This window comes from Oreochromis niloticus, linkage group LG18 (assembly GCF_001858045.2).
Source record: "Oreochromis niloticus isolate F11D_XX linkage group LG18, O_niloticus_UMD_NMBU, whole genome shotgun sequence".
NCBI classification, from domain to species: Eukaryota; Metazoa; Chordata; class Actinopteri; order Cichliformes; family Cichlidae; genus Oreochromis; species Oreochromis niloticus.
Window position 1 is genome coordinate 13929118 of NC_031982.2, and position 12103 is coordinate 13941220.

A 12103-nucleotide genomic window follows, 5' to 3' on the forward strand; every position below is an offset into this window, starting at 1 on the left:
TTTTCTCCTCTGCAGGAGGCATAGTAAATGCACAGAGAAGTGTCCTGAGAGCTGACCATGTCGACCAGCTTGTATTCCTGCACAAAAATCTGGAAATTGAAAAATAACCACTGAGAAAACACTATAACATGTAAAATCTCAGATTTGAGAATGTTTGATATTTTGGTTGAGTCTCATAAGCACTTTTATTTAGATGAGTAAATTCCCTTTTTCAGGTTGTACTAAAAGTGTTCCATTGATGGACATTGAGGAGCTGTACTTTATTTTATTAACACTTAATTTTAATAGCACTTTACATTATTTGTTAATGTTTACTTGGTTGGATTCTTCAAGCAATTTCATTTTTGATTTATATTTGTTTATGTTAAGGTCACATAAAAAGTGCTTTGTTTTGATGCTCCATAGAGCAGTTTTTGGATAAGTATTTTACAATCATAGTACTTAGCAAGTAAGACCTCGGTGTTACATTGTTTCCTTTTTTCATGTTAAAAAAATAGTTGATATTTCAGTAAAGTAGTTTTTGTTTGTTTATTTGACATGACTTGTAATAAGGCAGATGTTAATTTCTCCATTCATTTTGAAGTTAGAGAGAGAGTGTTTTCGTTTCAGATGGCTCATGTCAGGCATTTACCAGTTTGGACTGTTTACTGTGAGTTTTCCTAATTAAATTTAGTCCGACTAAACACAAATATCATCTGGCTTTTAGCATCGCAATATATTGTATCGTCTACCCTGTATTATGATACATATTGTATCGCCAGATTCTTGCCAATACACACCCCTATTGGCTTCTCTGATGGCTCTACCTAGGTCGTATCTGGCCTTTTTGTAGCCCTCAGCATCACCAGAGACAAATACACATTTGTCACAGTTCAACCATGAACATAAATGAACATAATGTCCAGATCATATGTAATAAAAGGTAAAAAATAGGTGCAGATAAGATAAGATAAGATAACCTTTATTGGTCCCACATGTGGGAAATTTGTTTTGTTACAGCAGAAAGTGGACAGTGCAAAGTTACATAGGAAAATTTGAAAAACACAGTAGATACTGTACACAATAGAATGGAATAAAATAAAATGATATCAGTTTGGCACAATACCCTGAGTATCTTCTCTCAGATTGCTAACTAAATCTGTGCACCTTAATGTTTGTACCACACAGTTATCAATTACAGACACTTTACACCTCCACCCTCTGTTTTGACATGGAAAATAAATCAATAATTCATTTGATTAATTAGCAATTAATAATATGATAATATTAAATATTCTAGTAAAGTAAAATAAGCATTTCTAACTGAACTATGAAAGCATGACTAAATAAAGTCAGTGGAAAAGATTTAATGAAGAAAACTAAACACTCAAAAACTATCTTTGAAAATCAGAATTCAGAATTTTACAAAATGATTGTTTTAAAAAAAATGTAATTTCATTTTTTTCATTTCCTCACTGCGTTTCCTTCCTCAATTATTCATTAGATTTGCTTTCTCATCCTGATACTCCACACATTTCTACGTTTCCACATTTCTAAATTGTGGCTCATTTAGTGACACATTTACACCATTATTGCTTCTTTGACTTAAAATAAAATAAATGAATAATAAAATAAAATAAAATAAAATAAAATAAGAAACACACAATTTAATCTGCTCTTTCTTTTGTCAGATGCTCAGATAAGATTAGTTAATCCTGATAAGTCTGAGTCAGCTCGTTGCTCTGGAAGAGTTGAAATCTATCACAACAACAGATGGGGAACAGTCTGTGATCATGATTGGGACCTTAACGATGCTGAGGTGGTCTGCAAACAGTTAGACTGTGGGAAAGCGCTGAGTGCTCCTCGATCATCTCACTTTGGTGAAGGAACAGGACAAATCTGGCTGGATGATGTGTCCTGTTCAGGAAGTGAAAGTTCTCTAACTAAATGTCAGCACAAAGGATTTGGGACACACGACTGCACACACCAAAAGGACGCTGGTGTCATCTGTTCAGGTGAGATACATACAAAACCATCTACAATATCAAATGTAGTTAAACATTTTTGTTCTTTTCTTTTACAACTTCATCATTATTATTCATTTGTCAGTGAGTTTTTCAACTAAAATTCATGGTGAGCACCAACTGACTTCTTGAAGTAACCATACAGTGTAGCATTAAGTACTAACATGTTCTACTATGAATGCAGCTGTAATTCAAAGATAAATCGTACTTTAAACCTTCCAATAGATTTGTCTGAAAAACTAAAGTTGGACTATGTGCAGCTTTTGTCACTTGCATCATTAATTGTGTGTTCAAGTGCATTTGATATCATCAAAAAATACTGTGTATTCTGTTTAAAGTGGATGTCATTCTTTTATGTGTTTAGGTGAAAGCATCAAATTAACTGGTTCTGGTTCAGCTCGTTGCTCTGGAAGAGTTGAAATCCCCCATCAAAAAAGATGGGGAACAGTCTGTGATGATGGCTGGGACTTAAATGACGCTGAGGTGGTCTGCAGACAGTTAGACTGTGGGACAGCTCTGGCAGCTCCTAAAGAGTCTCATTTTGGTGATGGAAGTGGACCGATCTGGCTTGATGATGTGTCCTGTTCTGGAAATGAAAGATCTATAATCCAGTGTCAGCACAGAAGATTTGGGAAAAACAGCTGTACACACAATAAAGATGCTGGTGTCATCTGTTCAGGTACGTCTTTAATCATCAACAGATTTATCATTAACTCACAATAGTTTTGCCAGTGTGTGTTTAGTATCAACATTCAGGGTGAGCAGTGGAAATCAACTCTTAAAGTAACCAAACTGTGCCACCTAATGAGCTTGAAAAGAAAAGTGACTGGAAGGTTCTTGAAGATGTTCTGCCTCTCAATCGAGAAGCTTTTTCTGTTCTATGACCAAATAATGGAGAGTCCAGGTTTTTAAGTTCTAGTGGGATTTATCCCTTAAGTACGGTGGCCCTGAGAGGCCAAGTGTTTTCTGAAGTTGCAGTCCGTTTGACCTCTTGGGGCCACCGTACTTAAGAGTCTTGAAGAAGTGAAGAGTGAGACCACATCAGGTTTCATCTGGATTCTTTGGATCCAGTGTAAGTTTCTGGACCTTTCCATTTGTGTCAGTCAGTACTCTTAAAAAACGTGGTTATCCCAACTGGGCTTTCATCAAACTGGCAAAGATGCACAGAAAAGAAGGTCGAACACAAACTAGGAAGAAACAGAATGACAAACGGAAAAACATGTAGCTTTATCAGAGAAACTCAGGAAGACTCATGTATGAACGAGATGTGAAAGAAGTGAAAGAACTGAAAAAGGGTGGGAAGGAAAATGAGAATGAACAGCTTGTAGGAGTGGGGATCATATATAGATAAGAACTGGAAGGGTGTGTTTGGAGGCGTGGTCCTGCTTCTGAAATTCAGATACTTTATCTCCAATAAATGTACCTGTAATCTACAGAGAAATATGTTTTTTCCATCATCTTTTCAAACTGCTAATACTTAAAAAAAAAAAGGGCTGTGCGTCTGAGCTCTTACCATTTATTTCTCCACTGTGAGTTTGAGTGCGCTTCAGATGAGTCTCACAAAGATGTTCAAATAGTTGCTGTTCTAAACTATGAATAGAAAAAACATGGCATTTGCTCTTAAAGAGTTGAACTATATCACAAGCTCATTTATTCTACTTTTTTCTTTTCAGTGACCCAAACACACCATTATTTGCTTCTTTGACTTTAAGTAATAAAAAAATTAGAAACACACAGTCTAATCTTGTCTTTTTTGTGTTAGGTGATCAGATAAGATTATTTAATCCAGATAAGTCTGAGTCAGCTCGTTGCTCTGGAAGAGTTGAAATCAATCACAGTAACAGCTGGGGAACAGTCTGTGATGATAGCTGGGACCTAAATGATGCTCAGGTGGTCTGCAGAGAGTTAAACTGTGGAACAGCTCTGAATGCCACTAAGTCCGCTCATTTTGGTGAAGGAAGAGGACAAATCTGGCTTGATGATGTGTCCTGTTCAGGAAGTGAGAGATCTCTGACTGAGTGTCAGCACGGAGGATTTGGGACACATGACTGTACACACAGTAAGGATGCTGGTGTTGTCTGCTCAGGTAAGAAACATTACTGATTAAAGGTAAATATATAATAATTAAGGTTACAATATTTGTACAGTTTTAGATTTGAGCCATTGTCTCATATAGTCTATGTTTATATCTACCCCTCCATTTGTGTGGGATTTTTTATTTAACTTCAGATATGAACATACTGCATGCACAGTCCTCATTGTGATTCATACTAAATCTCTGGCAATGCTGAACAAGTGTTAGCATGAAGCAATTCATTGAATCTGTCCCATCAGTATTTTTTTATAATCCATAATCAGTTCGGTGTGTAGACTGAGCAAAGGACTGCAGGTTTGGATTGTTTTAATTTCTGAAATTAATTGTGTTTGTTTACTGTACCTAGGTGTGCCAGTCAGATTATCTGGAAGCACTTTGTGCTCTGGAAGAGTCGAAATCTTTTACAACAACACTTGGGGAACAGTCTGTCATGATAACTGGGACATGAATGATGCTGAGGTGGTTTGCAGAGAGCTGGGCTGTGGAACGGCACAGAGTGGTGCTGTATCAACCCGCTTTGGTGAGGGAAGTGGATCCATCTGGCTTGATGATGTGGACTGTTCAGGAAGTGAGAGATCTCTGACTGAGTGTCGACACAGAGGATTTGGGACACATGACTGTACACACAGTAAGGATGCTGGTGTTGTCTGCTCAGGTGAGAAGTGATTTTTTTTAATAATAAACAATGAAAATCATGAATATAATCAAGTGAGACTTTTGTCATTATAGTTGCACACGCTGTCTCACAGTGACTGCTATTTTCTCAGTGATCCTCCCAAAGCCCAGAATCTCCATGATTCCTGCTGGTGAAGTTGAGTGGAGAAGCGACGTCAGCATCACTTGTTCAATATCACCTCAAAGCCAACAGCTTCTACAAGGAGAATTTACTCTGAAGCAGATTTCAGGCTCATTCAGTCAGAAAAAACTATCAACTACCAACTCTGCTACATTCAAGATGCTCAAAGTAGATTTTGACAAGGACGGATTGTACCAGTGTGAATATTCATACGACTCCAGCATCTCCACAAGTGACTCTGCTAACCTCTCTGTTATTGGTAATAAAATGTACTATTGTTTATATTACAGTGATTAAGTGACAGTGAAAATAGTGTGCTTATTTGTTACGCCCACTACAGGTTTTTAGCATGAAAATATAACATCCATTAAGATAAGAAGTCTTAATTTTAGCAGTTCATCGAATAACGGCAACACTTAATAGTCACTCCCCACTTATCTCTGAGATTGCAGAAACCTAACTTCATTGTATGCCAGTGTTCACTTCAATCAATAAATTAAAATACCCCCTATGTGAATAAAAACATTTTCCTAATTTTTACTGCAAACCATGAAAATAGCCATCTATGTAGGAGTTTTGCTTTTTGTGTCTGACTGGGGTTTGACCTGGCAGTTGCTAAAGGAAAAAGCAAGAATAAAACCATTTCCAAAAAAAGTTGGCCTGATGTGTAAAATCTAAGTAAAAATTGGAATATAATTATTTGCAAATCTCAAATGGCAAAACATTCCTTCAATGCTGTTACTAAACAAATATGTAGGACTGCTTTCTTCCATTTGCACAATATCTATTAATGAGAAGTATCCTGTCTCAGAGTGATGATGAAAAACTAGTTCATGGATTTATTACTAGGCTGGACTACTGTAATTTATTTTTATCATGCTGTCCTAAAAACTCCCAGAAAAGTTTTCCGTTGATCCAAAATGCAGCTGCGAGAGACTGAGAGAAAGAGAAAGCATATTTCTCTCATGTTGGCATTTCTTCATTAACTCCCTGTTAAATCTAGAATCGAAATCCTTGGTTTGACCAAAGGTTTCTTCCTGTTAAAAGGGAGCCTTTCTTTCCCAATGTTGCCAAGTGCTAATTCATAGGGGGTTATGTGACAGGCGTGGTTTATTTTTAAAACTGTTCAGTCTTTATCTTAATGACTTATCTTAATAATAATGACTTATCTTATCTTAATAATGTAAAGCACCTTGAGGTGTATACATATATACATATATACATATATATATATATATATATATATATATGTGTGTATGTATATATAAAAAACACCCAGCACGCCCCTGCGGGCGGTTTATCCTTCAAGCTCGGGTCCTCTACCAGAGGCCTGGGAGCTTGAGGGTCCTGCGCAGTATCTTAGCTGTTCCCAGGACTGCGCTCTTCTGGACAGAGATCTCCGATGTTGTTCCCGGGATCTGCTGGAGCCACTCGCCTAGCTTGGGAGTCACCGCACCTAGTGCTCCGATTACCACGGGGACCACCGTTACCTTCACCCTCCACATCCTCTCGAGCTCTTCTCTGAGCCCTTGGTATTTCTCCAGCTTCTCGTGTTCCTTCTTCCTGATATTGCTGTCATTCGGAACCGCTACATCGATCACTACGGCCGTCTTCTTCTGTTTGTCTACCACCACTATGTCCGGTTGGTTAGCCACCACCATTTTGTCCGTCTGCATCTGGAAGTCCCACAGGATCTTAGCTCGGTCATTCTCCATCACCCTTGGGGGCGTCTCCCATTTTGACCTCGGGACTTCCAGGTTATACTCGGCACAGATGTTCCTGTACACTATGCCGGCCACTTGGTTATGGCGTTCCATGTATGCCTTGCCTGCTAGCATCTTGCACCATGCTGTTATGTGCTGGATTGTCTCTGGGGCATCTTTACACAGCCTGCACCTGGGGTCTTGCCTGGTGTGATAGACCCCAGCCTCTATGGATCTTGTGCTCAGAGCTTGTTCTTGTGCTGCCATGATTAGTGCCTCTGTGCTGTCTTTCAGTCCAGCTTTGTCCAGCCACTTGTAGGATTTCTGGATATCAGCCACCTCCTCTATCTGCCGGTGGTACATAACGTGCAGGGGCCTGTCCTTCCATGATGGTTCCTCGCCTTCCTCCTCTTTCTTGGGTTTCTGCTGCCTGAGGTATTCACTGAGCACGCTGTCAGTTGGGGCCATCTTCGTGATGTATTCGTGGATGTTTCTTGTCTCATCCTGGACTGTGGTGCTGACACTCACCAGTCCCCGGCCCCCTTCCTTCCGCTTAGCGTACAACCTCAGGGTGCTGGACTTGGGGTGAAACCCTCCATGCATGGTAAGGAGCTTTCTTGTCTTTATGTCAGTGGCTTCTATCTCCTCCTTTGGCCAGCGTATTACCCCAGCAGGGTACCTGATCACGGGCAGGGCGTAGGTGTTGATGGCCCGGATCTTGTTCTTACCGTTCAGCTGACTCCTCAGGACTTGCCTGACCCTCTGCAGGTACTTGGTGGTTGCAGCTTTCCTAGCGGTCTCTTCATGGTTCCCATTCGCTTGCGGGATCCCCAGGTACTTGTAACTGTCCTCTATGTCTGCAATGTTGCCTTCTGGTAGTTCAATCCCCTCAGTTCTGACTACCTTCCCTCTCTTTGTTACCATCCGACTACACTTCTCCAGTCCGAATGACATTCCAATGTCATTGCTGTATAGCCTGGTAGTGTGTATCAGTGAATCGATGTCTCGTTCACTCTTGGCATACAGCTTGATGTCATCCATGTACAGGAGGTGGCTGACAACTGCTCCGTTCCGTAGTTGGTATCCGTAGCCAGTCTTGTTAATGATCTCACTGAGGGGGTTCAGGCCTATGCAGAACAGCAGTGGGGACAGAGCATCTCCTTGGTAGATCCCGCACTTGATGGTGACTTGTGCTATGGGCTTGGAGTTGGCCTCTAGTGTTGTGTGCCACATCCCCATTGAGTTCCTGATGAAGGCTCTTAGGGTCCTGTTGATCTTATACAATTCTAGGCATTCCAGTATCCAGCTGTGGGGCATTGAGTCATAGGCCTTCTTGTAATCAATCCAGGCTGTGCACAGGTTGGTCAGTCTGGTCTTGCAGTCTCGGCTGACTGTTCTGTCTACCAGTAGCTGGTGTTTTGCGCCTCTGGTATTCTTGCCAATCCCTTTCTGTGCCCCGCTCATGTATTGACCCATGTGCCTGTTCATCTTAGCCGATATGATGCCTGACAGGAGCTTCCATGTAGTACTGAGGCAGGTTATTGGTCGGTAGTTGGATGGGACCGGTCCCTTCTTGGGGTCCTTGGGGATCAGGACCGTCCGACCTTCAGTTAGCCATTCCGGGTGTCTCTCGTTAACTAGCAGCTGGTTCATTTGTGCTGCCAGACGCTCGTGGAGTGCAGTCAGCTTCTTCAGCCAGTAGGCGTGAACCATGTCGGGGCCTGGTGCTGTCCAATTCTTCATACTGGAGACCTTTTCTTGGATGTCTGCCACTGTGATGGTTACTGGACCCTGTTCAGGGAGGTCGCTATGGTCTGCCCTCAGATCCACTAGCCACTGAGCATTGCCGTTATGGGTTGTGTCTTTCTCCCATATGCTCTTCCAGTATTGCTCCGTCTCCAGCCTTGGTGGTGCTGTTCTGTTATTATTGTTCCCTTGCCACTGAGAGTACACCTTTGCTGGTTCTGTGGAGAACAGCTGGTTTATTCTCCTGCCTTCTATCTCTCTGGTGTACCTCCTCAAGCGGCTGGCCAAGGCTGTGAGTCTTTGCTTGGCAGTTTCCAAGGCCTGGGTGTTTTTGATGCCCCAAATCATTATTGTCTCTTATCATTAACAGAAATAAGAATAGCTTTATAATTTATATAATTATAAAGCATACATATATATATGTATATATATGTATGTATATATATATATATATATGCTGATTTAATAGATCCAGTATGCAGTTTAGCGTTGTCTTGTTGAAATATGAAAACTAGTCCCTGAAAAAGATGTTGTCTGGATGGTGTATGTTGTATATGTTGCTTTACTAGTGCACCTCCATACCAGCAAAGATGCAGGATTTGTTCTGAGCGCTTATAACAAGTTGCATGGACCCTCTCCTCTGTATTCTGGAATGTTGAAAACGTTCATGTTTTCCAAATTTGGACTCATCTGACGACAAAACAGTTTCCATTTTAGAGACTCAGTGTATTTTAAATGAGCTTTGGTCCAGAGAAGACACCAGCATTTCTGGATCACTTTTCAAACATGGTACACACATTAAAACTATGACATAGAGTTTTTTCAGCCACCAGGTGGTGCCTCTTTTTCACTACAGCTTCTTTATTTGTTGTTTCTTTTGTTCTCAGTATCGCTGCAACAGCCCAGCATCTCTGTGACATCTCCAAATGGAGGACTGGCTGAGGTTCCTGAAGGTAGAGAAATCATGAAGGGCTACAGCTTCATCTTCACCTGCTCAAATAATGAAGACTATTCAAGAGGAGTTTTCAGTCTCATCTACAATGACTCCAACATGAAACACATCAAACACAATAAGACATCTGACAGCAGCTCAGCCTCCTTTAGTTTCCCTGCAGCTGACTTTGAACACGAGGGCCGCTACAGCTGTGTGTATGAGATAACTGTGTCAGCAGGAACATTCACTTCTCAGGGGGAGTGGATTTATGTCTCCGTTATATGTAAGTTAAGGAGACAACAGAACTCAACATTTCTGTTTGCTGTGAGTGTCAAGGGTCAGTTTACGGAATGTTTTGAGTTTTTAAACTTTCAAGTCTCGTTTTGCATTTGCACTTGTTCTTAGTCTATTTAGTCTTGTTTTCAGTTCCTCGTTGCTTTAAAGTTTAATTCCTCGCTCAGTGTTCTCTGCTCATTCATTCATGTGTCTGTTTTCCACATTTAGTTATCGCACTTCGTGTTTTATTTTGAGAGCGAGTGTTCCTTGTGCTTTGCTTTTACTTTTGCTTCCATTGTTTAGTTTTCTGTGATTTAATTCAGCTGTGACTCGTTCTCCCCGGCTGTCTCTGCTTCCCTGATTGCCCGTGTGTGTCTGTACTGTATAAAGTCATCGTCTTCTTTTTCCATTTGACAGAGCAGGTCTTTATCTTGCTCTAGTGTGTTTTCCATGTTAAAGGTTTCAGTTTCTCTTTTTTGCCTTTGTCTTGCTAATGCTTGTCATTAGCCAAAATAAATGGGTCGCTTTCATTTCAACCCTGTTTTAGCATCTGCTTATAGATCCTCCATCTACAATCCACACAGTCAGTAGCATCTACTGATCATGGCAGTGATAGTTTGACTGCATCATGTTGAAATGTTTTCATCGACACAGAAAAAGGATTTAAAAAATACCTGGAATTTATTTCTTGAACAAAGAAATAGCCCACACCTGCTGAGCCCCTGAAAATTGTGGTTATAAAATGTTAATTCCTTCACAGCACATTGAATACTTTTGTTGAATCTCTCAACATCACATTCAGACTCTCACTTTAAGAACATATTCACTGAATAACTGTGGATACACACATAAAAAAACACAAATTGTTCGACGACCTAAAGCTTTTCAAACTTTAGGTGTTTCATTAGTGGCTGCTGTTCAGTCTACAATGTTGCAATGTCGTCACTGTATTGGTCAGATGGAGCCACACCTCCTAAACCATGTGTGTCTGGGTAATATCGTGTTGAGGACAGTTGGGAGATAGGTGGAGAGGGTCTTTTCATTCACTGGGAGCCCATTGTTTCATAATCTCTGGATGGTAACATAAATGATTTATGAGGAGATTTTTCACAAGATTTTGTGGTAAGTGATGATGACTGATCTCTTTCCACAGATTCAAGAACTCCAATCCTGAGATATGTTTTCCTGCCACTGATTCTTCTTTTGGAGAACATTGCCCTTCATTTCTACTATAAGGTACATCAGAGTAAATAAAAGCATATATTAAACATAGTAGTAGCTGAGAAGTGTAGGAACAGTAACATGGATTGTGTCCCGTCTCTCCAGGTCATCAAAAAGCAGAAATCAGACAAAAAGGAGAACGATGAGACGGATGTTTCCAGAGATGAAGAAGTGGAGGCCGAGGAGGAAACAGTCCAAGAAATAGAATAGAAACACATAGAGGACTTCAAACTTGTGTGTGTTTCTATCTCTCTCTCACTCTCTCTCTCTCCAGTTCTCTCTCTCTCGTTTTTGTTTTTACATCTTTCTCTGTTTCTACAAGTGAAGTTTTTACAGATTCAGTATTTTTCCCCTCAATAACCTCTATCTTTAGCTAGCTGACAGAATATGTGTCAGTTTGTGATGTCTTTGTACTCTTGAATGTTTGAAATTATTTGCCACTTTAAAAAAACAAGTTCCCTTATTTATAGCCTCCTATCCTGTTGCACTACCAGCAGGAATGTATGACAGTGATGAGAAGGAGAAGTATGCAGCCGGAGCCAGGGGGGGTTAAATGAATGACATCATCCAACAGTTTTTAGCTTGTATATCTCAGTGTGGTTTGCAGTTTGCAGGGAAGACATGACAGGAGTCAGAAACTACAGCTGATGAACAGTGTCTGAAAGTCATGTCATTAAGAAATAGCGAATATAAGGAAAACAGGGGTGACTCAAGACTCACATCCATGCAGCTTATAGCTTAAAATATATAAAATGTGCGAACAGAGCTGACAGCAGAGACACAGGAAGTCAGTGAGAAAGATAAGGGTATGAGAGGCTAATAAACCTGAGATGTTGTGGTTGTGTGACGTTTGAAGATTTCTTGAACTAAGCTAAACTGTCAGCCTTTTATTGCAACAGAAAAGTGGAGTCCACAAGTTTAGAAAGACCAAAAATATCTCTAACATTAATGTCAGCTCCTTCACATGTTTGATATCTAAATGTATGAAAATTTCAAACCACCTCTCACCATCAGTAACATGTCCCAAACAAAAACACTCACTGACCCACATTTACTTTGTTGGGATCTGGTCACATTAGGCTGGATTATTTCAGTAGGACCGACTAGACCCCCGCAGATTTAATCAGGCCTGTCTTTGACTCCGTCCTTGTGGCTAACAAGTTTTTGTGGGACATATGTAGTGTTTTCATTCACCCATCTGTGAAGATACAAAGTCAAGGAAAATATTCTGATTTCTGAGAGCATGTCAGACACCACTGATCCAACATGTGGCTGTAATGTGATGAGTAATACTGACACAGCTCAGCTAGGATCAGTGAAATTTTTCAC

At 40.4% G+C, this 12103-nt stretch overlaps 1 long non-coding RNA gene across 1 annotated transcript; it reads left to right on the top strand.

Annotated features, from left to right (window-relative positions):
* The first annotated feature begins 1666 nt into the window (after positions 1–1666).
* Positions 1667–11473, top strand: LOC106097939 (uncharacterized). Its single transcript, XR_002057277.2, has 7 exons — positions 1667–1994; positions 3766–4089; positions 4445–4753; positions 4866–5153; positions 9231–9560; positions 10707–10789; positions 10880–11473. It is a non-coding gene; the product is annotated as an uncharacterized LOC106097939 (long non-coding RNA).
* The last annotated feature ends 630 nt before the right edge of the window (positions 11474–12103 follow it).